This window comes from Chroicocephalus ridibundus, chromosome 7 (assembly GCF_963924245.1).
Source record: "Chroicocephalus ridibundus chromosome 7, bChrRid1.1, whole genome shotgun sequence".
Taxonomy (NCBI): Eukaryota; Metazoa; Chordata; class Aves; order Charadriiformes; family Laridae; genus Chroicocephalus; species Chroicocephalus ridibundus.
This window is the reverse complement of record NC_086290.1, coordinates 23,869,710-23,896,264: the sequence shown is the minus strand read 5'-3', so window position 1 is coordinate 23,896,264 and position 26,555 is coordinate 23,869,710. Positions and strand designations below refer to the sequence as shown.

At 44.0% G+C, this 26,555-nt stretch overlaps 1 protein-coding gene across 2 annotated transcripts in view; it reads left to right on the top strand.

The window, feature by feature from the left end:
• The first annotated feature begins 1,033 nt into the window (after positions 1–1,033).
• Positions 1,034–26,555, top strand: part of HDAC4 (histone deacetylase 4) — a 261,962-nt gene continuing 236,440 nt past the window's right edge. Inside the window, exon 1 of one of the 2 annotated variants that reach the window (XM_063342474.1) lies at positions 1,034–1,152. The gene's annotated coding sequence lies outside the window, so the exon portion shown is untranslated. Of the gene's footprint in view, positions 1,153–1,720; positions 1,784–26,555 lie in introns of those variants that run through there. The other variant, XM_063342475.1, reaches the window with a different exon arrangement.

Below are 26,555 nucleotides of genomic sequence, written 5' to 3'. Positions count from 1 at the left end.
AAAGAAAAACACACTTCAGGAGTGGGATCTTGGATGCAGAAAACGGAAAAAAAAAGTTTCATATTCTATTAAAATACTGTATCTACTATGGCTTGCATTTTCTATGGTATTTCTAGTTAATCCACCTCCATTATTATCCTGAGAATCAAAAAACGCAGTTTCAGATATGTCAAACTACCTAAGTAAAGACGACAAAAGAATGCACAACTTTTCTTGTTACAAGTGAAGGAATTAACTTCAAAGGAATGCATCAGATACAGTTGTTTCTCTACTAGTTCTGTCTTCCATCTCACGTTTCTCACAGCCAGATCAATCTAGATTTGAGTTTATCCTTCCGTCACATTTCCACCTCTTTGTGGATACAGATGAAACTGTGGAGGAACCTACAGGCAGCACTGTCTCAAGGAGAGTTGGGGGAAAAAAGAGGCATTGTTGCACTTGCATGACTTTCTAGAAAGAGCTGCCCAGCACAGCATGGAGGCCTCATCCCTTCATGCTGGTCCTTACACGCGGTTTGCCATGGGCTGGGAGGTGCCAGGGGGAGGACCAAGTCATGGGGTGGGAGGGATGGTGCCGAGCCAGCGCGCCGGCCAGATGCGGACGTTGCGCCCAAGCTGCCAACTGAGGGTACCGGCCTGCCGGGGCCTCCGTGGCGGAGGAGGGGGCCCAGCCTGCCGGCGAGCGGCCCGCCTCGGAGACCCAACCCTCGCTCCGGACTCCCATCCCGCCTCTGAGTCCGGCTCTCCGGCGCGGACTGGGCTTCTCGGCCGCTCCCCGCGGGGCTGCGGGCCCAGCGACGACATGGCGGACACCGGCCTGAGCCCCCCGGTCCGCGCCGTCGCCTAGGCGATGGGCCGCGCGCCACGGGGCGGGGCCGCGGCGGCCGGGGCGGGGCCTGATTGGTTCCCTTACCCGCGTCGGGATGGGAGGGGGGGGCGGAGGGGGGGAGAAAAGAGGGAGCCGTGGCTATAAATAAACCGAGCTTCCTGATTGGCCGGAGGGAAAAATGGTTGCACCACGTGACTCTCCATCTAAAAATTCCAAGATGGCGGATCCCGTCACGGGCTGAGTCCGTTGGTGGCGCGCGCGCCGCGGTGTCCGCGCCGGGCCCCTCGACGCACAGCCCTCCGCGCCTCGCCCGCCGCCACCCAGGTCAGTAACGGGGCGCCCCGCCGCCTCCCCGCGCCGGGCCGCCCCCGCCGCCTGCCCGCGGCGCGGCCCCTTTAAGGCCGCGGGCTTTTCCGCCTGCCAGCTTTCAATCGCGGCGGGGGCCTCTGCCGGCCGCTGGGCTCTTAAAGGCATTGGCGCGCGGCTGTTTTTACTCCGCCGTGCTGCAACCGTGAAGCGCGGAGGGTGGCGGAGGGGGGAGGTGATGGGCAGCTCCCGGCGCCAATGGGGTTGGCCGGTGCGGCAGTGGCGGGTGGATTTGAGCCGCTCGGCGGTTCCTGCCGCGCGCTGATTGGGCGGCGCGCTCGGCACGGGCGGGGCCGCCGCGCGCCATCACTCGGCCTGGGCGTAGCGCAGCGGAGGGGGGGCGTGACGGGCAGCGCTCCCGCCCAGTCAGCGCGCAGGGCCGGCCCGCCGCTCGCGATTTTGTGAATGAGGCGGGTGGGGCCGGCGCTGCCGCAAGCCTCGCCCCCTCCGGCGCCGGACCCGCCCTGCCCCGCCCCTCCCGGGCGGCCGCGGCTCCACCCCCACTCCCCCCCCCCCCCGCCCAACCCCGGCGAGCAGCGCCGCCGCCTCGGTGCTGCGCGGGGCTCGGCGGGGAGCGATGCGGGCAGCGGTGAGTGTCGCGGGCGGCGGCCGGGCGGCGGGCGCGGGCGGCGGCGAGGGCGTGGGCCCGGGCCCGGGGGCGGCGGGGCGCGGGCCGGGGCGGCGGGGCGGGCGCGGCGGCCCTGCGGCGGGGGCGACGCCCGCGGCGGGGCCCTGCGGCGCTGAGCGGGCCGCGGCCCGGAGTCGGTTCTTTCCCCGCCACGGGAATAACGCGGGACTTGAGGAAAGTTTCTGTCGAGGCCGGCTCCGCCCGCCGCACACCCCCCCCGCCCCGGGCTCCCCGCGGGAACGCGCCTCACGCCGGGCCCGGGGCTCCCTGACAGGGCAGCGGCTGCCGGGCTGGGCCAAGGAGGTCGCCCCGGCGCCCGCGGCACCGACCACCTTCAAAAAATCATTAAAAAGGGCTTTTTTTCCTAACTAGGAGGGTGAAACAAGGGGTATTCTCCTCAGCATCGCCCCGCTTTTCGGAAGTCCTGAGGAAACGTTGGGCTGCGGGGGGAAAATGACAGGTCGGAGCCGAGGCAGGGCTCCGTCCCCAGCCGCTGGCTGCGGCTTCTCCCTCCAAAATACGTATTTTTGGAGGGGGTCGTTCGTGGTGGTGGTGCATAAAGTGCGTGTGCCGCTCCGAAATGCACCGCGTTGGTTTGTGCGATGATAAATTAACAACAACAACAACAACAAAAAAACACCCTCCAAAATGATCCTGCGTTCGGAGGAGCGCGAAGGGAGGTGTTGCTGAGCGGTTGTGTGTGGGTTTTGCTGCAGGAATTTATCAGGGAAGACGCTGTGCAATCCCTCGGCTCCTTAAATGTTATCTTTCGGGTGTTTGTGGCAGTTGCTAACGCAGTGTGACATCTTAAGCAAGCAAATGTATTTACATAACAATTATTTTACATTATAAGCTGGGTGCCGCGGACCGTTTGAAGGGAAGTAAACCTGCCCTTTATTCAAAACACTTGCGTAATTGTTTTGTGCACGCGTTTCATGATTAGCGGAAGGCTTGGGTTTTTTTGGTCATTGTTTGCTTGTCAATAGATTGGCATAAATTAGGCTTGTCACCCCAAACACTTGGTTTTCTGGCCATAAGAGCATATTTCATGTTACAGGCTTGCCTGATATTCCATGCTGGATTACAGGTCTAAAAATTCCTAAGAAGTGGGATCTGTGTTGGAAAGGTGTGGGTGGATTCAGGATGTGAAAATCGCTTGTAAATCTGGGATGGGGCGTGCAGCTCGGGGTGGTGGAAGGGGGGTATAGGCGCTCTCTGGTGTTCTCCATTTCTTCTCAACAGGGATATCCAGGCCACTTAATTTCGTGCTTGTTTCCAACAGCTGTATTCTGTTGTCTTCATAATGCTAATTTGAGACTGAAGAGATGGAGCAAGTATTATTTTGGCCCTCCATGCTACGGTGAATTTCACTGTTGAGTGAATAATCTCCTTGCCAATGCATTTTGATTTACTGGTATTATGTACTGTCAATAAATGGGACTAGTGCTGTATTTGCTGCCATCAAAGTGCTTTCTGTTGTTGCCAAAAGCTACCTGGAGTTAATTATCTGAATTGGACTTTTTTTTAAAGAGCAACATTTTTTAAAAGCTAAGGAGCTCTGAAGTTTATATAATAATCTGATTCTTGGCAAGGTTTCTTCTATTTATTTTTTTTTTGGTAGTATGGTCTGTCGTGGCACTGAGTTTTAATCGCTTCAGATGTTTCCACCACCGCTGTATGGAGTTTTCAGCCCAAAAGCTGCCATTGTTGCTCCGCAGCCTCTCTGAAAGAGTTAAGAGGGCATTGAATTAAGAAAGCTCAGCTGCTTGTATACAAATATACAGCAATTACAAGGCAACAAAGTTATTGCAGAATCGTACTGTAACCATGGCAACATGTTCACTCAATTACATTTGGAAATGTAAAATGCCACCCAGTTAGAAAGAGTAAGTTTTAGCAACTGCAGATTTTCTGTATAAAGCGAAATGTGTAAGACATGGCTTTCCAGGATTATATACTTTTCTTCATATTTGGATGGTATGTTTAACATGCGCATCCGACAGATTTCTGATATTAAGCCCTGCCCTTGGTTGTCTGAACTTAAGGGGAAAAAGAAATCCAAAAATCTTTAAATATTTAAAATTTAACTTTGCCATCCTGTAATTTCTTTGGTTTTGTTTCAGGACTTGGCTTTAGAAAGTGGAGAGATCAGAAAATGCATGAAATGCATTTTGAAAATTACCTCGGAATACCAGAGGAATTTGTCATTTACTTAATGGGATGGAGGCATGAAACAAAAGCATATGTATGGCACGAAAGCTCGTATTCTTTTGGGAGGAAATGTGTGTTGAGCAGTCTGTTCTTGTGTAGTGTGATCTCCAACAGATTGTCCTGAAGTAGAAGAAGATGTGAGCTACCGAACTTCGTGGTCAGCACCAAGAGAAAGCAGTGAAGAAGTTCTGGAGAAGCCCAGGTTAGGAAATAGCAGGTTCAGGACACCAAGGTCCTGATGCAGGTTACAGCTGAACTCCTTAGTGGAAGTTAGTTTGCCTTTTGTTGGTAACTTAGTAGCAAAAAGACTAACACAGAAAAAGAAATTTCTTTCTTATGTTAATATTTGTATTGGTCAAGATGCAACTTTTTGCTTTGCTGTGCTCAAGTTTCACAGGCAGTGTCCCATTAGTGCAGAAAAGGCAAAAACAACAATGCACTTAAAATGAGTTTGTTTGGTTTTCCTTTTAAACTAGGATTTGTGCATTTACAGACACCTGCGGATTGATGAACTTCTAAAGAAGTTACCTAGTAACAAGAGCTGATAGGAGATATTTAGGTGGATGCAGATTACAGTGGGCTGTCTCAAAGAAATGCGTTTTGCCCAGATATTCAAGGGCTTGAACTCCGGGCTCCCTCCTGAAGCCTTGGAGTATCTGTATTGGAAAAAGTCTGGAGGTCCCATGGACCTGTGTCAGATTATGGATGGTTCTGGAAGGAAGCTCTGTCCAACCTGTTGGGTCTTTCTGCTTTCACAGTGAGCAGATAGCTTGCCTGCCTTGTGGCTTCTGCGCTCCTCAAAAGCAGCAGCTTGAGCAAGTGTGACTTTCTGCTCCCCATGGTGAGTGCTTGTTTTTCTCTTTGCCTTCTGCCACGGGCAGAGGTGGAAGCACAGGAGGTGCCTGTTCATAGACTGCTGAAAAGGTTGAGTTCATCTCAGTCTTCAACCTTAAATCCCACGTTGAACCGCAAGTGCGAGGAGTAGGATCTGTTAAAAATAAAGGTTAAAATTGAGCAGGAGTCCATGGTTTTAGATTAGATTGCCCTCTTAATCTCTCTTTGAAACGGCTTTGTGCTTTCTGGCGAATAGACTTTTTAAAGCCATCTTAAGGTGCATTTGTGATTCAGCAACTTGGTGCAATGCCTGAAACTTGCCCTCTAGGATCATTTTTAGGTTTCAAATCTGAGGGAGCTACAGACTTTCTATATATGAATGTGCCCAAATGCATTTCAAACAATGTGTTGAGAGAAAAACCTGCCATCAAATACATAGCATATGATAGGATCAAATATTCTAGGACAAATTTTTTTCATCTTCCATAGCTGAGAATAGGCAAGAGCTTTTAAAATGAATTGCTCACGAATGTGCTTATCAAATAAATTATGCTAAAAGGAGTTAGTATGTTGAGTGTCTCTTAAAACTTGCTGTGCAGCCTTACCTTAAGGAGGGCAAACTGAAAATTTAATGTGGGGTGTTTATGTTCTTGATCAGCTGAATATCGGGTATGCTCCACTGAAAGATTACTGTTCATTTTTGGAACTTTTGGATTGTTTGAAGCATTCCTCTAATGCTTGTATGCCATGTCTTTGTACCTTTGTCAGGTCACAGTAACTAGTTGTCCTCGTGTTTTCTCAAGGATAGCACGCGTCCATCTGGGTTAAGTGACGTGATGCTCTCTTCAGGGTTTGAAAACCTGGATGCTCACTGCCCAGCTGTGCCAACTTAACCTTGGGGTTAAAACATTTCTTTGGTGTCCTCTTCCAGTTAAAGAACGGATTGTGTTACACTCCTTGGCATTGTGTGTATTTGTATTTACTGGAAAGGATACTCCTTGTCATTGTATGTGTGTGCATTTATCTATATATATATACATATAATACAAAACTCCACACCTTTGGGACCATATTTTTACTTGTCTTGCGTCTGTGGTTGAGTACACATGGTAATATTACCAGAATAGTTTATTTAGCTGAATAGTATGTGTTGCTAGCCTGTTCCAAATGGCAAAACTTGTCACAAACCATAAAGAAATATTAATTGAACATGTTACTTGAACAGTGGTAATGACATTCATTAAATATTTGCCAAGTATTCTTGATTCTTCTTGCTGACTTCTTTGGTGGTGTCGTGTTCTATTTCATCGCTCTTCCAGTTTACCTTTAGCTTGTTTCCAGTTATCCCATTGCTTTTCTGTAATCTTTTTTCAGTCCTGCTACCTAGTCTCCAAGGCCAGCCATTGGGTTTAAATTTTGTCAGACTCCTGCTGGAATCCTTTGAGTTTGCGCTTTTGTAAAAGCCTTTTTTTACTGGACATAGAACCTGACAGTGTGCGTCTTGTCATTGAATTCAAAATTGTTTTTCAGTTTTGAGTCCACTTCCCTAATGGATGGCTTTTGTTTACCACTTACCTTTTCCTTCAGGTCCCCCAGGTCCAAGCATACCAATGCTCCAAAGTAATGAAAGGAACCTGGTTCTCCTCAGCTTGCTCGCTGATCTCAGCGGTCTGTGTAGTGTATGTATGTGGGCACACCTGAAAATATGTGGTTTTGCCTCAAATTGTTTAGTTGAGAAACAGCAGAAAGACTAAAGCTGTATGCTTTAATAATTAGAAATGTGTCAATATTGTTACCTAGTAAACGGGGTAAGTAGTCTTCTAAAAAAAAATCAAAATAAAAGCTGTGTGTGCTGGTGGGGGAAATGCGTTTTAGCATTGTGATTTGATTTAGATTGTCTCTTAATATATATTGTGTCTATATTCGACTCCTTGGATGAAGGAACTCCTCAGACCGCTCTAGTAATTAATGCCACTTGACTGTGTTATGCAGAAAACTGGAGTGGGCCAGGTTTACTTTATGCTGTAGTGGACCATGTTGATAAGGCAATATATAACAGATGATTCATGAAGAGATGCTTGTCATTGCCAGGACTTGCTTGAATAGCAAGCAGATTTTGGGCAGTGCTTCTTCACCGGAAAGACTTGGGCTGTTTAAACTGAGAGGAGAAGAGACAAATATGCACTGTATTTCTAGCTATCTTGAAGGAGCTGCCTTTCAAAGCTTAGAAGTTGCTGGAAGGAGAAGGAAATGGGTAAAATAAGGGGACGAAGAAGCAGAAAGGCACACAGAGGTTACATAATGATCTTGAAAAGGTGAACAATTAGGAAAAGATTGTAAAATCGCTTGGAAAGCTTCTGTGGTTTTCCTTTTGCAAGGAATTACAGCTTGGCCTTCCTCTATAAAAATCCAGGCCTTTTTTTCATGCCATTCATTACTAGACAAATCTTGATCAACTTCATTTTTCCCTCCCCTTATGCTTCCTACTGGATATTACCTCAGAAAAGTTTGATGAAAATCTGTTTCCAACTGCCATCTACTAGTGCAGAGGACCGTGTGTTGACTTGTGGTCATGGGCACAGTTAGCCTTCTGCCCTCGTCAAATGATTGCACCTCTGTTCCTCATCAGTAGTATTTAAAAAATACAAAGTTGCAATTTGAAAATTGGATTTTAGGCTAATAAGAAACCTCTTTTTAGTTTTGTCAAGATTAGGTTTTGTTAAATTTTTTTTATTTTACCCTAAGAATCCTCAGAGACAGCCATTTGGTTTGGTTGAGGACCAGAAAGGAGCCAGAGAGGTGTTGGAAGGAGCTGGAGGCCGAAGGCGATGTGTGCAGGTAATGTGGCTTGTCTGAGGAAGGAAGAGCCCCTTTCTTTGGGGCATCATTACACTAGTTTGGGCATATGCGTAGGATATGACAAAGTTTTGCCCTGGCAGCGTGTTGCCCATGAGATGATGATGTCTAGGAAAACATTTGGCAAGTTTTTCAGCTCTCCATATTGCAGATGTGATTTGCTGGAACGGCAGATCGAATCATAGACTCATAGAATGTGTTGGGTTGGAAGGGACCGTTAAAGGTCATCTAGTCCAACCCCCCTGCAGTAAGCAGGGACATCTTTAACTAGATCAGGTTGCTCAGAGCCTCATCAAGCCTGGCCTTGAATTAAAGACGCTGCCTCGGGTACAATCTGGCTGTCAGGTCTGCGTTTGCTTTGTTTTCTTTCAGGTTTGATCTCCTGTAGACCTTTCCTGGACATGCATAGATCTGTACGTTTTATGACAAGCCAGTAAGCTGTTGGCTGAAAATTGTATTGTAAGGCTTGTTGGTTTTTTTTTTTTTTCAGTCGTAGGATAAAATAACATATAGGAAATTAACATCTCGGATTGGGTGCTCTCAGTGTAGCCATGTATTGTTTTAAATGATTTTTTAAGTGTATCACTGTTTCATTCTGGTGAACGCTGACATCCAGTTGAACTCATCTCCATTTATCTTTCATGAGTAGTGAAGAATTTTGATATTTCACACATAGGAAATAATTCACTTTATTAATTTTGCTGAAGAACTGGTGCTTTAATGAGGTGTCTGTCGGTAAGACTTAATTACTGTTAAATTCTGTGAACATTAGTATACTGTGACTCGTTCTATTTAAAACCAAGTTTCATTTGTCAAACGCACGTGATAACATTAGTTTGCTGATATAATGGGCATTGACTTAAATTTGAGAAATAGTGGTTATTCATAACTGGCCTGTCACTAGTACTAGGGTGCAAGATTTTTCAGGGTGCTGTACTTGTCTGAAGTGATGCGGCTTTGTCCTCTCTGCAATTGCGCGGGAGGACATTGGTAGGAAGGGGCAGTAGCATCACAGCTGTGTCCGCACTAATGTCTTTGAGTATTTCATGTCGAATAAACAATTATTCAAATTTGTTCTTTGGAGGGTTAAAGGTAGATGAGCGCATTATGCTGTTCCCCTTTCCCTTAGCGTTTTCCAAGTTGTCTTCCCGTTTGAGTTTTCATTTTACTTCAACCTGTAGCTTTCACAATGTTCTCTCTAGTTGGTTAACATACTTCTACTCTGTTGCGTTTTCCTAATATGCTAAAATGCCTTATGTTGCATTTGCTCAGTGGAACAGGGTTCAAATAAGTTCTGGTGTTGTGTTGACAAAACCTTCCGTCTTGTGTGCATCGCCCCAAGAAAATGATGCAAAATGTAAACCTGAAACAATGAATTAATTCTGTTTCCCAACAAGTATTCAGAAAGGGAGTGTTGTTCAAAGTATTAGGAAAGTTACATTTTTCCCCACGGGAGCTACGCTTATCTAGTTTTTGTTTGTATTTGTTCCGGATTCTGTTAAAATTCTGAATACAGGTAGTTCTTGCAGTAAGCAAAAAATAATAATAATAAAAAAATATGGTTTGCCATCTTGCTGCAGGCTCACAGAAAATGTAGAGCAGTGAGATTTTCTTTTTCGCTCAAATAATGCGCACACAAGGGTTAAGTGAAGAAAAGGTGCATTATTAACACCTTTAAAATGATGAGGATTCTGCAAAATGGAACGGTCTGTGAGTTTTAACCTTGAGAGCTTGGTAGCTCAGGGCAGTGAGAAGGGAAAAGTCTCCACTCTGTCAACACGGTGGCATTGGGGCAGGTACTTTTGGCTAATTTGGAAGGAAGAGGGATAAGATGGAAGAGGGGTTGTTTGCCTTGACTTTGAATGCAGCGGCTCAAATAATATCTACATCCTTACTTGCTTGCAGTTAATACCCAAGGACCAGGGGAAAGGGAAGACCTGTGGTGCAGACTGTCAGGCAAGAGGGGTCTTGAAAGGAGAATTCATAAGTAAAATTGAGCTTTCCTGCAGGCTGGATTATATTTTAGAGCACTGCATAGAATCATAGAGTCATAGGGTTGGAAGGGACCTCTGGAGATCATCTAGTCCAACCCCCTGCCAGAGCAGGGTCACCCAGAGCAGGTTGCACAGGAACGTGTCCAGGGGGGTTTTGAATGTCTCCAGAGACGGAGACTCTACTACCTCTCTGGGCAGCCTGTGGTGGAACTCATTTCTTCAAATGAAAAAAGCGTTGCGTCTCCAGCCAGCGTGGACTTTAAAAAGAAATAAAATAAAATAATAATAAGAAAACCACAAAAAACCTCCAAATTGCTGTACTTAGTGCTTTGTCTGAGTCAGGAGGGGACTTCTCCGAGTCAGGGTGTGAACAAGACAGCAGAGGTTGGCCTCTTGCAGCACAGCAGGATGTACACCCTGCTGGGAGGCCTGGCTTGTTTCTTTAGACCATTTGGGGAAGAAGGGAGGACTTTCTTTCTGGAATATCTCAGAAGATATCAGGTCACGTTTCTTGTGGAGGTCTTGTTGGAGAGGATGATTGATAGCACCTTTTATAAAACTGGAGAGGGCAAGAAAGCAGTAAGGTGCAGTTTCCTGCTGCCTTCCCAGGGAGGCGATGTGGTTTGAGCGTGGCTTGTACTGCAGTAGCATCTTCAGGGCCAGTGAAAGAAATGGCTCCCTGCAATGCTATTGGGGCTAAGCACAGCCCTTTCTTGCTCCATGCGCAAAGCAGAAAGCCTGTTCTGTTGCTGCTGTTTTGTGCTCTTGGTCAACAAATCAACCCCTGGATTTCTGTAAAGCTCACCTCCGTGGTAGGTGGTGATTACTGCCAGAAATTAACTAAAGTTGTCCAAGTTTGTTCTGTTGCTGCTGCACTTACTCGGCAGCAGTGCGATAAAGCAAGGCCCAGATACGTTTGGTAGTGAGTATGCTCAAAACTTTGTGTCTTGTCTTCATTTTGTGATGAAGATGAAGGGAGAGCAAGATGAAGAGGCTGCACACAGTCAGTATGTTTGAATCTAGTGTTACTATCCTGCTGAGCAACTGGTCCTTCCAGCGGACTGGAACAGAAATTGGCCACTGTGATCTGCATTTGCATTTCAGTTTGTTCCTCACCTACTTGATGTAAATGAGCCTCCTAAAATAGATTATTTTCCTTATGGATTCTTTTGTGCATTTCTCCTGCCCAAGACTGATTTTCTGTTTGAATCTAATGGTGATGAATTGGGAAGAAATTTTATTTACTTATTTTCCCCCAGCTCTTACCTGCTGTCAGATCCTGGTGGAGGCTGAAGTGAAGTCTTCACTTCATCTTAGTGAAGACTGCCTCTCACAGGATTTTTAGCCTGGAAGCGTGATCAGAGGAGAAGGGAGAGGACTAGGAGCGAACAGCAGGGCATTTATTCTGATTGCACGTGGTAGGTATTGAATGCTTCGTTGTGGCTGTACTCACTTATTTTTCTATTGGACTTTTCTCCATCCCTGTACAGAAGTCAGTGCTGTGCACTGCACTGAAGGCAGGCTGCTGCCTCATCTCTGTGCCTTCAATGGAGCATTTCGTGATGGACTTAATCATAATTGTGAATGAAATCTTAGCATTAGGGGGAAAAAAAACTTCTTGCGTGAAGCTCAGCAAAAACTACAAACTTGTGACAGAGAATGGTAATCTGAGTTTTTAGATTATACGTTATCAAACCTAGCATGATGCAGAAGAGCTAGATACTTCTGGATCAGTAGACGGAAAGGCTTATGTGGATGGATGGATGTGCTTTCAGGGCAAAGTGTAACTCTGTTGTTGTCTACAGCGTACCTTGAAGAAAATGGCCTTGTAAGTTGAAATCTAGTTCATGAGCACATACTGTGAATTGCTGAAAAGAGAAAAGACTTTTTCTGTGCAAATTTGTGAGGAATCCATGCTGGTTTTGGATGGATTTACACAGATTACATGGTCTTGTTCACCTCTGTGGCTGTATGTGGGTACCTTTTGCTGATGTTTTCTGTACTAGGTTATGCTTTGTAAACAGAAATAGGTGGTGGTGGTGGTAGTACCTGATGAATCTGATTCTTGTGTCTGGTTCATTGCACTGCAAGTGTAAAGATAGCTGTTGTTCTGCTTGGAGGGGTGGATCCAATCCTTCTCAGTGCCAAAAGCTTGCACACACGTGAAAAAACAAAGCACGATCCATTCTTTTGATGGAGAGGTGAATGGTCGGAGTCCCTTTTGGGCAATAATGAGCTGATCTTTGTGAACTGACAGCTAACCTGGGGAGAGAGAAGCAGCATTCTCCTGGGGGAGAGAATGCTGCAGTGAGTTCTCAGGGGTTGATGGTGGTTCTGGATGGCAGACATGTAGCTAGTACTAATTTTCTATGACCATCAGACTAAAGTGTCCTTAGGTCAATTATTGACAGTGTTAGAAATCTCAGCAGGATTGAGTTTGGCACTGAAAGTGTGCTGCTTCTGGTCTTTGCTATAAAAATGCTGGTCTAAAAATAAACTGATGTACAGGGATGCTGGAAGCCGGGAGCAAATGAAGAACTTGTGCACAGAACGTAAGGCAGAGCCCTTGGCTGATGCAGAGATGGTATCACAGAGTGACGTTGACCGTGGCGTGAGTGAGGTCAAAGTAGGAAAGTTTTGCACAAAGTAATAATTCCATTGTAAGCAGAGAAGGAAGTAAGAAAACTGAGACTCTTGAGATAGACATCGACCTCTTCGCAAGCCTACCAGCGGCCAGACTGCCACACTTCAAAGGGTATGTGCCATAAAAGCTGAAATAGCAGTTGGGTGACGAATATTGCACTCCAGATATGAAATCCTGTAGCGTAACAGCTAAACTAGTCTGTCCTCGTGCAGGTCCTGTTAGAAATTGGAGTTAGCACTGCACAGACAGTACAAAAAAAATAATAATTGCACTCATGTTTAATTAGGTATTTACCTCACCTAAAATGGCAGAAAACCCAAGCAACTTGAGACACAAGTGTCTAATGCTAGAAATGAGAGCATCTTTACATGGGGCTTATCACCCCTCCTCGTGAGAAGGATATCCCGTTATTGTATACTTTCAATTCCTAGATCTTCCAAAGTGCCACTATGAATGACATTCCCCACATTCTTTCCTTTGCTGGAAGGAGCTGATCAAGCCATGAGGTTGGGAGGCACACTGGAAGCTGAGAGATAGCCTGATGAGCTAGAGCCTGAGCTTTCTCTTCCCTCTTCTGAGGGTATTCCCAGTGTGGTACCCCCCAGTCCGAGGAGTTTGATACGGGCATCTGATCCTCCTTGCTGCCTTTTTGCCCCATTAAGAAAAATCTTCAGTCTCTGCATTCACTAGAGCAACTTTAAAGAGGAGCAAGTTAGGCTATATTTAAATAAATAAAAAAGGCAGCATATTCTTGGCAATAATTTAGACTTTTGCTGTAAACTGTCTACATTCCCTGGGGGATGAGGTCTCCTTTTGTGAAAATCTGTTCTGGATTCAGTATGTTTGACAATTTCTCTGTATGACTACCTTCAGTTTTTTGTTTTGGTGGTGTAAATGAGCAGACTAATGTGTGTGTTTCTAAGTACTCAGATTGTGTTGTTTTTCAAAAAATAATCAAAATAACCTCTTAAGTATACTGGGGACTGATGAAGCTTGCATTCCTAGTATTGCAACACAAGGTGTTCTCTGTTTTAGACTGTAAATATTTATCTCTTGTCAAAGCACAGCAGTTACTATTGGGAACTGATCTGGCATGCGAAAAGGTTTTCCTTAAGGAATTTTTTTCCTTTTATTTACAGTGTTATCATATATTTAAATTCCAGGGCCTCACTGTATAGCTCTGAGGCTTGTTCTTAACACTGGCAATGAAAATCTAAATTATCACAGCCTCTGAGTTACGGATAACTGAATTCTGAGCATATGCTGTAGCCAACTAACAAGCGTGGGTGTGAAATTCAAGCAAACATAGGGAAAGGTACTAATGTTTTCCTGCAGCTGCAGGAGGACTATGAAATGAGAAGGGCTGCAAGCCATGTCACCAGGTGCGTTCTGGACTGTGCTTGGAGTGGCTGTGACGGAAAGGGCACGTATTCAGCACCGGTGTTCCACGGTCTGGCATTTTGCAATGGCTTGTCTCTTCCCCTCCTATTCGCGTGGCTCTTCCCTCCAAGAGCAGGCCCTCACAAAACCTTTCTGTGTCTCCGTTTAGCCTCCCTGCCAGCAAAAATGCTTTGTCATAACCTTTCTTCAGGAGCTTCAGCGCTGTGAGTTTTGCTGAGTGATCTCTTGTTAAATTGTGATCTGTTACGTTTGCCACAGGTATGGAGAGATCTAGAGATGGTTTCCTGCAAGTGGGTAGTATCTGAATCCTCACTGCTGGCTACAAGTCCCGCTTTTGGAGCGTTGTAGGTTGCTTTAATCTCTCTACAGTGGCTTACATTTCTGGGTAAATAGTTTCTGTTGTATTGTGCCATATGTAGGAGGCTTATTCAGCCTGGAAAGGTCTGATTTTTTTTTTTTACATCTTCCTAGCTTTTGTACATACTTATTTTTTTGATACTAGCAATTGCTGATATTCTCTGTGCTTGTTAGGTAGCCGACTTCCCTGTGTACTGCGTCTCAGAAGAGAAGCCAAGAGCTGTCAAGCAGGTGTCCTGGTTGGAGTGCTTTTTTTTCCCTCTTTTAGGAAACGTGCTCGTTGAATGAAATAAGTTACTGAAGCTGAGTTCAGTCCCTGCCGTAGTAGGGAAGAGCTGCTTTCGCTCTTTCTTATAAATGTGCAGAATGCGTGTCTCAGGCTGTATCCAACACTGGCCTTTGAGCTTGTCTCTCTGATTCAGAGGTAGCTGGCAGATAAAATGAAGTGAAAATAAAAAGAAATGCTTTCTTTGGCTCTGGTGTTTTCATAGGTATATATTTATTTCACATATATATATTTCATATAAATATATATAAATAGATGATATATATATTTTGTATTTTCATATAAATATATACATTTCTGCTTGGTATGTCTCCCTCTCAAAACTTCAAGGACAACAGATGGATGTCCAAGTATTGCCTTTTTGAAACAGCTCTTAACGTCTGAGATTATCATCTGCTATCAAGTCATGTAAACTTCAGTTCTTGCTCTGTAATATCTGTCTTCAGGGATGCATGGTCAATACAGCCTTTATTTTCTCCTCTCTCTGAAGTCTGGTGTGAAATTTGCTGTTTGTGGCTTCTGGGCAACAAGCTCTTTCCTGGTTTGTGGAAGGGTTTGTAACTGGTAATTGATGCAGCTTTGTCAGGGTGTTGGTTTACAGCTTTATGTAGAGTCTTTTTTAATAGTACTTCCAAATTAAAATATGAAAAAGTAAATGTCCAAAGTTATTCATAAATACAGTGATATTCAAAGTCGAGCCATTTTTTTGAATAGGAACCTTTGTTCAGTATTTCCTCGAATGAGAAGTAAAGCTGTCTTGGTCAAAGGGAAGTGTTCCGTATAGTTCTGTGCTGGACTTGTCTCTCTTGCTTTAATGCAATATATTTTAGCAGAATTGAAGTTGATTTTGAATGTTACTGTCTCCTTGCATTCCTGGTAGAAATGGCTGTCCATCTGCATATTTTCTGGCTTCTGTGCATCTAGATATGTCAGCAGCCTCTGCTCCTTTTCGCTTGATCTTATCTCCCCATTCCATTTCAGGAAAAAAAATTCTTGCAGTCTCCTTCCCCCTGCCCCAGCCTTGGACTGTGCTTTGCATGCAGAGTGTTTTCAGGTAAGGAGGAGTCACATTTGCTTTGCAGCAGCTGCATACTCTTGCTAGAATTTAAAACTGGTGCCGAAACGTAAATTTTCCGAAACGACTAAAACCCAAAGGAGTTACTTGTCTTTTGCAGTGCGCTGTAGCTGGCTTTGCATTTTCAGTGACTTCCTACAGAAAGAGACCACAGTGTTAGCTAGCAGGGGTTGCTAGCGTTGGCTGTCAGGCCATTTTTTTTTTTCCTCTGGCATAACGTGACTTATTAATCGTTATGTTAGTGGTAACACAAGATTCATTGAGATTAACATTTAAAGACAACAAACCCAAAGATTTTGAAAATATCTTGTATTCTTTCCTGTTCATTTATTTTAGAGTATTGGATGTAGCAGGCGATAAAGGGCAAAGAGATTCTGCACAGCAGAGCTTTGGTGGCTAATGACAGCTGATCTTGAAAGCCAAGCAGTTCCTCCTGGTGTGGTAGCCGGGTTTAAAGAGGATATTTAGGAGCATGCAAAGGAGCAAAAACCCAAACCCCAGGAGTCAGAATGAAAGACCCTGAAGTTTGGGCTATAGTGTTTTAATACCTGAGAGAGAAGGCTGAAGAGGGACAAAACCAGATTTAAACTACTTTGCTTACTATCTGTCCTGAAAGAGGAGTGTCTTACAGGGAAGAATATTGTGTATATTCCATTTAGTATACAAAGGCATAAACAGCAGTATAAATTTTAATCTAGATCATAGAAACTTAACGGAGTTTGAATCCTTGCATATCTAAGCTAGGGCTCTTAAGGCATCCTCGAGGACACTGAGTTGAAGTCTGTCTTTTCAACTGCTAGCTGACAGTGTTTTAAAATCTACCTAAAAAAATCCCCATGGCAGATACGGTCTCAGTCCTTGAAATATGTCCCAGTTTTTGTGGCTTCAGAATCCAGTTTTTGTATTTCAAGAAGCGATTCCAATTGGTCTTGCTGTGTTCCTGTTGTGCAAACAAACAAAATGGGCTATATAAAATGTGGTCTAAATCATAAGGTAAATGGAGCTCTTCCTGCACCCTGAGTTAAATAACAGCCCTGGTGTTGGAAGCAACACCTGGTAAGTGAACTCTCAAAAGTTTGGTGGCCTCTGCCTCTCTCTAAAGGTAACCTGCAAGTAACAATTTAAAAGGTTTTGTCCTTTTTTGCTTTGGTGGTGTTGTAGCACAAATAAATAAAAACCAAGCCCCCTGAAGTATGAGTAATGTCATTTTTTGCTTCTTTGCTTTTCTTGCTTGTCAGCTGCAAGCTTGAAGTACTTGACTGAAGGTTCTAGTTTTTATTAAAGGGTGATGTTGGCCGTTAAAAATTTAACCCTACTTGCAACATAGGAATTTACATTTTTATGGTGATTGAGTTAATTTTCTTAAGTTTTTTACATGGCAGAAATAACTGTTGACTTAGCTTTTAGTATACCATCAGTTATCTGAGTTTCAGTGTTTGACTCCCAGCTCTGTCATGCTTTCCCAGGTGTATGTCAGCATTGCTTTTCATGTGCTGATGATGAGAGGAGAAAAGGTTTTCACAACAAAACAAAAGTTATATTGCACTTTAAAGGGAAAGTTGTATTCTTTTTTTTCTGTTCAATGCAGCATCCTTTATGCTCATATGTAAAATTTGGGTTTAAGTGATGTCCTGGTTAAGATCCTTTGAGTAAGAAAATATGGAAAAATTTAATGCACTACAGTTATACACTGTAACGCATTTTTATTGACTGTAGGAAAACAGAGGCACATTAAAAGAGGAAACTGAAGAGTGACACCACAAGTCCATTAGGACTGGGCACTCAATTACTGCATGGCTGTGAGGAATGCAGTGTTTTGGTAATAGTATTAGCATTCAGTGTAAGAAAGAAGCAATAAAACACATAAAAACGTAAACTTTGGATCCAAGTGGTTTAGCTTTTGTGGGTGAGGGTGTGCTGTTGTCTGAGCTGTGCAGCAGCCAGAGCGGAGGGTGCTTACGTGAGGTCTGCACGCTTTCCGCAGTGTTATTTTGGCAAGAACAGCCCTTTTTCTGTAGGGCAGACTCCTGGGAGATGGCGTTGAGGAGCGAAAGGGGATGTGTGTGAATGGTGGTAGCTGGCAGTCGGTTCCTGCCAGTGGCGTGATACAGCTGCATTATAGGTGTTTGTTGTAGGGAGCGCATGTCATTCTAGATTTAGAAAATGGCATTGGATTGTTCTCAAACAAAATAGCTTTTTGAAGGATGACAATGACTGTTTAAGCCACTTAACTGGGGCATGAAGAAATGTAATAAAGAACGGAGCTAAGCTGTTGTTCCCAGACAGCGTGTGGACAAGGCTTGGTGAGCAGGCAGGGGTGCGGGGGGGACCCTTCTGCCTGGAAGGGAGGTGGTGGAGCGGGGCTGAGGTCTTTGGGGGCCGAGCCAGTCCAGCCTCTGCATCAGTGGGAGAGTCCAGGGGGAAGTTTGCGTCGTGGTGTATGAATCTTAACTGACTTTAGTCTGTGCTGTTAGCATGATAACACTTGTTTTTTTTTTTTTTTTTTTCCTTTTTCCCATGCCAAAAATTTTGGTGTCTGTGTTGCAGATTAAAATGCACAAACCGTTGTGATATCTCTCTTTGTGTCACTGTTTTGCAGTGAACAGCAGAGGGCTAAATGTCCACTTGAAAATGATGCAACTTGTTTGTGGAGACCTTGAGGCATGATTCTTTCCAAGAGCATGACAAAGGTCAGGACTTAAAAAGCATAGTGGTAGTAGGTGCGAATGGCAGTGCAGTTAACATTGTGCAGGGAGCACGGAGTATTTGAGAACACCCGTAATTAAGTTGCTGGTTAAACTTAATGCTGGTTAAAACTAGCATTGCTATGTAGTCAGTTCCAAAAGAAACTTGGGGAAATGTTTTACTAGACAAAAGAATTCCACGAGTTATGTGACAAGAGTTGCTTTAGCATTCAAACTAAATTATTTTCACATGGTAATCAGATAGCATTCAATTAAAAAAAAAAAAAGAGCTAGACTAACCTTAAACAATGTTTGTTCTTTAAAAAAAAGTCAATATTCTTTTTTTCAAGTTAATGAAGTAATTAACAGTGATTGATGACACATGTACTCAGCTATTTTATGCTGGTAGAGCAGATGGGTTAGGCACAGCTAGTGACCAGTAATTTTGATTCTTTGTCAGAAGGAACAAGAAGTTCAGATGTGGGCTGTAACAGCTGAAGTACATGAATAGAAAAGGTACATGTTTTTTCTTTCTGCCTTTCCCTACCTATGTATGAGCATTTGAAAAATGACCCCAGGTAAAGAATCGTGGGTTGTTCATTTTAGCAGTTGAAAAAGCTGAGCTGGAGTGAAAATGTGGTTGGCAAGCTGAAGGTTTTCAGTTGTTTCCCAAAACTAATTACATAAAGGTGTCAGTATCCTTTTTATGGCTATATCAAGCTGTTTTGAAAGAGAAGGGAAGATGTGTGTGTGAGTGAGTGTGTGAGTGAGCATGCAGGTGAAAAGAATAAGATTCAGTTTGAAAGCTGCATTATTGAGCAAGTCTACAGAAAAATGGTGGCTGGATCCATGAGTCTTCTATTGCGATTCAGGTTTTTTTTCCCCCTTGGTGTCTGCTGTGCTAGGAGCCTGGAGGGAGAGGATGTGGCGAGTATCTTTGGTACAGAACACTGAAGATGGGTGTCAATGGGGTAGAGAGATCTCGGCACTGCTCAAAGGGGAGTTTGGTATAGTGATACAGTGGTAGTTTTAAAATGTTTGGGATACATTACAGGTTGCTGAAACTTTAATTTGCACGAATTAGAAGGGGATCTTAATATGTTGTCAAAATGTTGTGTTTAGATCACTTGCATTGATGGGAAGCTTCAGCTGTTCTGGAGTTTGCATGGGAATGCTTGAGTCAGTGAGATGAGCTTGCTGTCTGCTTGGTCACACAAACCCTTCCTGGTGCTGAACGCTGTCCAGGATTGTTGTTAGGGGGATTTTGGTTAAAAAGAATATACGATTTACCATTACCAAATATACCATTTTGATTAAAATGAATATACCACTTTTTTATCACTTCAGTCAAGTATTAAAAGGCATTCTGATTTTTGTGCTTCTGAATTATTGTAGCCAGGGTGATCTACAAGGAAGGAATGAAGAAATGAGATGGACGTCGTCCATAAATGCACAGTGTATTCATTTACCTTCAGCTATGTGATTTGAACTCTTTCAAATGCAGAAATACTAGGATGGAGGAAAAATATGGAATGGGGAAGAAGAGGGCTTCAAAAAAGCCGAGACGGTAGATTTTTATAGGTAACTCTGCCCAACTTGTACCGACTCCTGCAAGGCTTCAGTAGCAGCTGGAACAGGCTCCCGAGGCAGACTTTTATCCTTTCTCCCTCCCACGCGGATCCATCTGTGAGACTGCTTGTTCTTGCTGCTCTTGCTGAGAAACTGGATCGAGCTCAGAAGCATCCTGCTCTTTCAGACCCTCTGCCAGAGTCTTGCTAGTTGAGGAGGGCTCTGTAATCCTGCGAATCTACATATTCCCAGGTTTTACACACAGTCAGTTGCATTTCTGAATCTGCAGCTCTTCTGTGAGCTGTGTTCCTGCTTTACTCTAAAAAAAATTTTCCAAGCTGTTGACCGCTTTAAATTGGAGCTCCCACAGGGTGAACATGATGTGGTATTTCCAGATTTGCTCAGGTTCCTAAAGATCACCTTTTGTTCAGAGTCTTGGATTATGCATCAAAGGATTTAGGTTCACTCGTCATCTGCTTGGTGGTTCCCAAAGCCTTGTTTTTTTCACTTTTATGTGTATTTGAGATACCTGCAATGCTGCTTCGACACCAATACTTGTTGAGGTCTAAAAATAGAGGAGATAGGAGCAGATCCCCTCTTTGGCTAGACGGTAGTATTGCTGTTGGTGTGGAATCTGTGGAAGCAGAAATAATCTTAGTACTCTCGTGTACTCCTACCAATGAAGAAGGGACACACAAACTTTTGGGGTTTCACGGTGTCCATCAGAAGATCTAAGGTTTTTCTTTTTAGGACATGGAGGCAGCCTCAGCTTTCAAAGCAGCTGTAACTGTTGATCAAGGTGGTGATTTGCAAAAGTGTCTGTAGATGGTACCGTGAGGGATTTTGTGCAGGACATGCAAAAAGCATATTTTTCTAAGTAGCCCTTGGTTTAAAGCTTAGTGAGGGAAATTTGCAGACTTCTGCGAGGGGCAAGCTCTAATAGTGGCAGGTATGTGTTAATTTAACATTGAAATGGGTGAAGAGGTCTTCGCTTCTACTGAAATATCAGTGTTCCCTGTGTTTCCAGTTTGGGCAGTGTCTCGGCATTGGGATTCACACAACCAAAGTGCAAGGGCTGCCACCAGAGATGGGTTTGAGCAGCTTGCTTTAATTTGAAACACAACTGAAAAGAGCCTGGAAAAGGCAGCCTGATTTAAGGAATCTGCGTGCCGTGGACATTAGTAGTGGAGTGTTTCTTGACAATAAGAAGCAAACGGGTATGAAACTGTAGAAAGCAATTTTTCTTGATTATTTTTATTGATAATTTCTGCTACACGTAATTGGATTAATTATTTCAATATAGGTTTGCTACCCTTGAATAGCTGTGGATTAGTTCTCTGTTAATAAAGTAGCTCACAATTAGTTAATAGTGTCTTGCCATTTGTGGCTGCTGTTCATGTTGTTTTCTTTTAATGCCTGACGGTGCCTTTAGTGCAGGTATAGCACTGCTTATATTGCAAAGGCTTGCTTAACAAGCCACTGCCTGAAATAATAGCAGGATTGCGCCAAAAGCAACTACCAGGGACTGTCTAGCAATGTATTATAGCCTTCACTGAAGGAACTGTGTAAATACAGAGTAGGTATCGGTTATTCTTGGAGTCTTAATGTACATATACTATAATTTAACACTTAGGACAAATGTGGTTAAAGATTGAGTCTCTTTCTGAGCATTATACCGTACAAAACCTGTCACACAAAGTTAAAATGTTTAATGTGAGCACATAAGCAATAAATCTGCACAGTGTATATTTGAAAATGGAAGTTTAAGGGAGAGGCGGAAACACAATATTTGTTCTACGCTAGGCTGTCATGTGAGAGTAGCACTCGTAATGGCTGGCATTGAAATGTCAGCATTTGCTAAACAAATGTACTATGTTTTAATTCCTTGAAGTACGGGGTAATTTCTTAGATGTTTAGTACATTTGAATTGTTGTGCTGAGCTTTTGATCATAAAGGTAGGTACCTCTGGTTTTGCTGCTGCAAGGTAAGAGTATGGAAACAAGAAGTTCAGCAAAGATGGGATGCCCTAATAATAACAGCTGGAGTGGTCAGTCTGGATGTGTGACTGTGACACCGATGTACCTAGTAAACTATTGGTGAGAAGCTATTTCTAACAGCTGTATTAGGTTGGGTTTTCTGTTTAATTATTAGTTACACAGTTCTAACTGTAATGAAGGCTTCAGGTACTCAAACTGATTTTGCTCTCCATTCTTCTTCCTTGTGGATCCCTGGGTGCTGTGTAGATACTTCCACCTGCCAGTTCATTTGAGTGTTTTCTTTGCCTTAATGAATACAGGTGTGCTCACCACTTATGTGGAAACTAATTAAGAGCTTGTTATGCGATTTGGGTGCAATACAGAACCTTACAAGGAGTAAACTTTGTATTTTGCAAGGTGGGACTGTCACGTCAGCATAGGACAAAGCAGAGCTGAGTTGATTTTGTGACCGTGTAGGTGGGCTTTTGTCTTTAAAGGTACTTGATTGCCATGTTCTCCAGCAGCATCCAGGAAGGTGTACTTCAGGAGGCATTTCACAACAGGACGTGCACATGGTGACAGTTCTCTGAAACACTCTCTTGTGAGCTGGTGACTTGTCTCATGGGTTTCCTGGCCTTGTGCAGAAGCACTTGATGTTTGTCCTCTTTTCGAGGAAGTTTGTCCATTTGCTTTTGGAATTCAGGAAAACTTTTGCTTTCTCCAGCACCCCAAGTCAGAGTTTCTTAGTGCATCTAAGAAGGAGCATGTAATGCATTTTGCTTCAACTTTCCATCCAAAGTATTTTTTTCTGATACGTTCCCTCCCTTCTCTGTCTACCCAGCTTGTCTCCCAGAAAAAGGATGGGAAAACCTTCTTGCTCTGAAAGGAGATGGAAAACAGAGTGATTGGTGACTTACTGTACTGTATTCATCATGATTCTGCATCACTGTAATATCCTTAAGTCGTCTCTGTTCTGGCCTGAAGACTTATAATCTGCTTAACCTCTATGAGGAATTTATACCACACCTCTGATAATTTTTTTTTTCTTCTTCTCTTCTTTTGAAACTCTCACATTGTGTACTTGGAAATGGAGGGGGAGCGTCCAGATACGCACAAAGTATTCATGATTTTGGAGGAACTGAGCTAATACGACAGCAAATTTGTTGTTCTGTTTTTATTTTCTATTACTGTGATGGTATTCTAGTTGCTCTTTTGTCCACAGCTGAACGTTAAGCTGATGGTGTATTTTATAGTGCAGCCTGTTATTCCTGCAGTATGTATTTAGAGACAGAAACATTGTCTTCGGAAACTTAAAGCTATTTGAGAGGATGTCTGATGATGTTTGAGGCTTGCAAGTATGTTTTCTGGGAGACCTCTGTTTTAAGTATTGTTGAAACTGTAGGAAAACCAGCACTTCTGGAAGTGGGCAGTTCTTGTGAAACTTGGTCTCCTGGGACAGATTCAGTAAAGCTGTGTTTTGCTTGAGAAGTAGTATTTGAAGTGATGTTGTCGGAGGGTTGTGTGGGTCCTCAGGACTACCGCCGCTGTTTTTTGTCATCTTGCAAAGTGGTGACTCTGGTGACATAGTCCCTAGAGAGAAGAATCAGCCCGGGAGACTGTTTCACACTGCTGCTGCTCTAAATAAAGATGCAGTAAATCATTTTGTGGTCATAGTAAATTATTATTGCTTTCAAATAGCTATATGCCTCTTCTTTGTCCCGTCTTCTTTTCCTATATAGATCCTATATTGGCGGTATTTTAAAAAAAACTCCTGAAAAGCAAAGGCAGGTGTTGTGTTTTGCTTTTTTTCCTCTAGGTAAAGTTCGGGATCTGTTGTCAAAGGAGAGATCTAATCAATAAGCTCCAACAGAGGCACTGCCTCTCATTAGGTCTGTGCGTCTGTGCAGAGCACGTACGTGCTGCAGCATTGGCTTGTTCGCAGGCTGCATGTTAGGAGTAGGAATCCAAGCAAGCATCAAGATGATGCTGATGTTGTCATCTTCTTCCATGGAGCATAGATGATTAAACTTAATACTGTTTGCCTGTTAATGCAGCAAGGAAGCTAACACCTTGGTAGATTTTGGAAAAAAAATAAATAAAACCTTGTTATTGGTGTAATCTGCAGGGTCAGGCAGAAGGATTGGTCATAATGCTTTTTGTAAGGTGGGTGTTTCCATGGCTTTTGGAGGCCGATGCTAGAGCACTGCTAAAGAAGTGCCAGGATGCGGAAGGCGTTCTCCTAGCATCCCTTCTGCTGTTGTCTTCACAGAGCTGGCTTCCTTGCCCTGCTAGAAGGCAGCGTCTTCTACAAAGCTGTTAATGTTCAGGGGTCTGAAAGGCAGAGCAGCTTTCTCTGGACCTAGAAATAAGCTTCAAAGCACAGCAATGGGTATTGTAGATGTATGACTTACACCATTTGATGCATTGTCAGCAGGCAGTTAGGTTTGTTTAACTGAGGTTTTCAAGTGATCTTGTCAGCTGGCTGTAGTGTTGCCATCTGGGGGTGTTGATGGTATGTGTCTGAGAAGGCCTGCAGATGAAGTGAGGTCATCGATAGCTGGCTATCCTGAAGCAACCAGACTGACGACTTAAAACAATCTTGAAACTTCACCCTTAGGCCAAGATTTTTATCTTGGCTGAAGTACTGTAGCAATTTCAGCTCTGAAAAATGGAGCTTTGTAAATAAAGCTCTATCATAATTTTAATTACTGGTTACTGCATAGCTCTGCTTGTGACTAGTAGAGAGGCACACCTGGAATGGGCTCAGAAGAGGAAGGTGAACGTTCATACTGTCAAAACATTCATGTGGTAGGAACTGTAAGATTCCTGTTACTTATTATTGGGGGGGAAGCTTTCAGTAGCTGCAAAATGTATGGAAACAGACTTGGAAAACTGTTGGATTCCTTACATTTCGTAGTTCACATGCAATTCTGTCTCTTAATGGTTGGCTACATCCCCAGTAGGGAAAAAGTGGTCTTGGAAAGTGTGTGGAAGGAATAGTGTAGAACTGAGTTGTGGAGCTGTATTGTGTGTGTGGTTTTGGGGAGGGACAAGCCTGGTCGTGCAGTTGGAGAGGAAGAAGGTGAGGAACCTTCTGTTTTAGAGAGCTGTTAAACAGTTCTGTGTTTAGAGCCAGATGCTTTCTCCCTATACGCATTATTCCCGTGTATAGGTGGTTTGTCACCATGTGTGATAACCCAGCCTGTTGATGAATTTGCCACCTTTTTCTTTGCAGCTTCTGGAAGAAGCAGTTAAGTCTCATGAAAATGTTTTAAGCAGGCGCATCCCTTCCTTGACATAAATGCTGAAAGATCTGCCTGCCGTACTGCTGAGGACTGAGCGTGTTGTGTAATGTACTTGTTGGTAGGAGGTGAATAAGAGAAGAGCTAAAATGACCAATGGTGCCTTTAATCTAGGGAAGGTGTGGGGGGATCCCACACCTGGGGATGATGGTTGGTTGAGGCACCGAAAAAATTGAGAAACAAGGTGCCCTTCCTGAGGCTGCAGCCCCTCAGTCTGTCTCTTAGTGTATGGTGACTGCAGATGTGGAGGCTCATTATCAGCTGGTGACAAGGAGGTGATAGGACACTCAGGCTGTGGCTACCTTCTGAACCAGGGACGTGACGAGGATACAGCTGCAGATGCTCCAGCCGGCATAGCTTTAGGGAGCATGTGCTCTCAGGCATACTCGTAGAAGCAGCCTGAAATAAATAGGCATTAATTTGCTCCTTTGTGCTCCTCTTCCAGAGTTTTTCTAGAAATCCTGCAGCGATCAGACTCTGAACAATTCTGTGAGGTGGAAAGCTTGATCATCCAGTTCTGTTTGCTACACCTGATTAAGTAAGAGTGTGCGTTTTTCACACCTGCTTGTTTTAGTCTAGAATTCTGCTCAGTCTTTCTGTCCTGTAGTCTGAAACATTCAGTGCCATCCACTGTCTTGTGTGCGTATGCTCCTCGGGCGCCCATTGCTCTGTGCCTAGGGAAGGACTCCATGTGAAATGCCAAAGCTGGCACGGTCACTATGCCACTGGCTGTTGTCTGCCAAGAAAATTCACCTAGCCAAGCAGGCAATCCTGGGGCTCGCTCGGAGAAGGCAGGCAGGCTCAGCGAAAGTCTTGCATGGCAGCGGTCATCCATCTCTTTTTCTGCACACTGGAGCCCAGTGAGTCTGACCCCAGCAGGAGTGCAGCAAAGCCTGCGGTGCCCGTGATCCTGCTCCCCCCAGAAAAGGAAGCTGAGCGACCTGTCTGGCCATAATAGTTGGTTATGAAGTTACTCAGGAGAGGATCGTGCTGCTGTAAACAAACACGTGCTCATCCCCATCATCTACAGCGTGCGTCTGGGTTAGCGGTGGGCAGGTTGCCTAGGCAGGTCATCCTAGCCATGACCCAGTCCCTGCCCATGCATGAAATGCTTGTGAGGAGCATGCCTCCGGACTATGTGTGGGGTGGACTCACTCTTCTTATGGCTGAGATGTGCAGGCCAGAGGTGATCGCCCTCGTCCTGGAAAGCAGTGGAGTAGAAGTAAAACAAGCTCTCATTGTTTGGTTTTTTTTTTTGTTTATTTATTTATTTATTTATTTATTTATTAAATGAGAGAATTTGCTTGGAAAAGCCTACACACCTCCCAATGTCCTAGGCATAGGGGTAGACAGCATTTTGCTTCTCCTAATTTGAGAAGTGTTTTTGTGCCATGGTGGCAAAATGGCAAATTTACATAAGAATTGTTGCAGATAAGAGCCTTGACCACTGTGGAAATGCCTCATTGGACTGCATTGAGATCAGCGCAAGTGGTAGCTGAAAATTAAGAGTTTAGTGGTGAGATAAGTTGTGAAATTAATGCTGT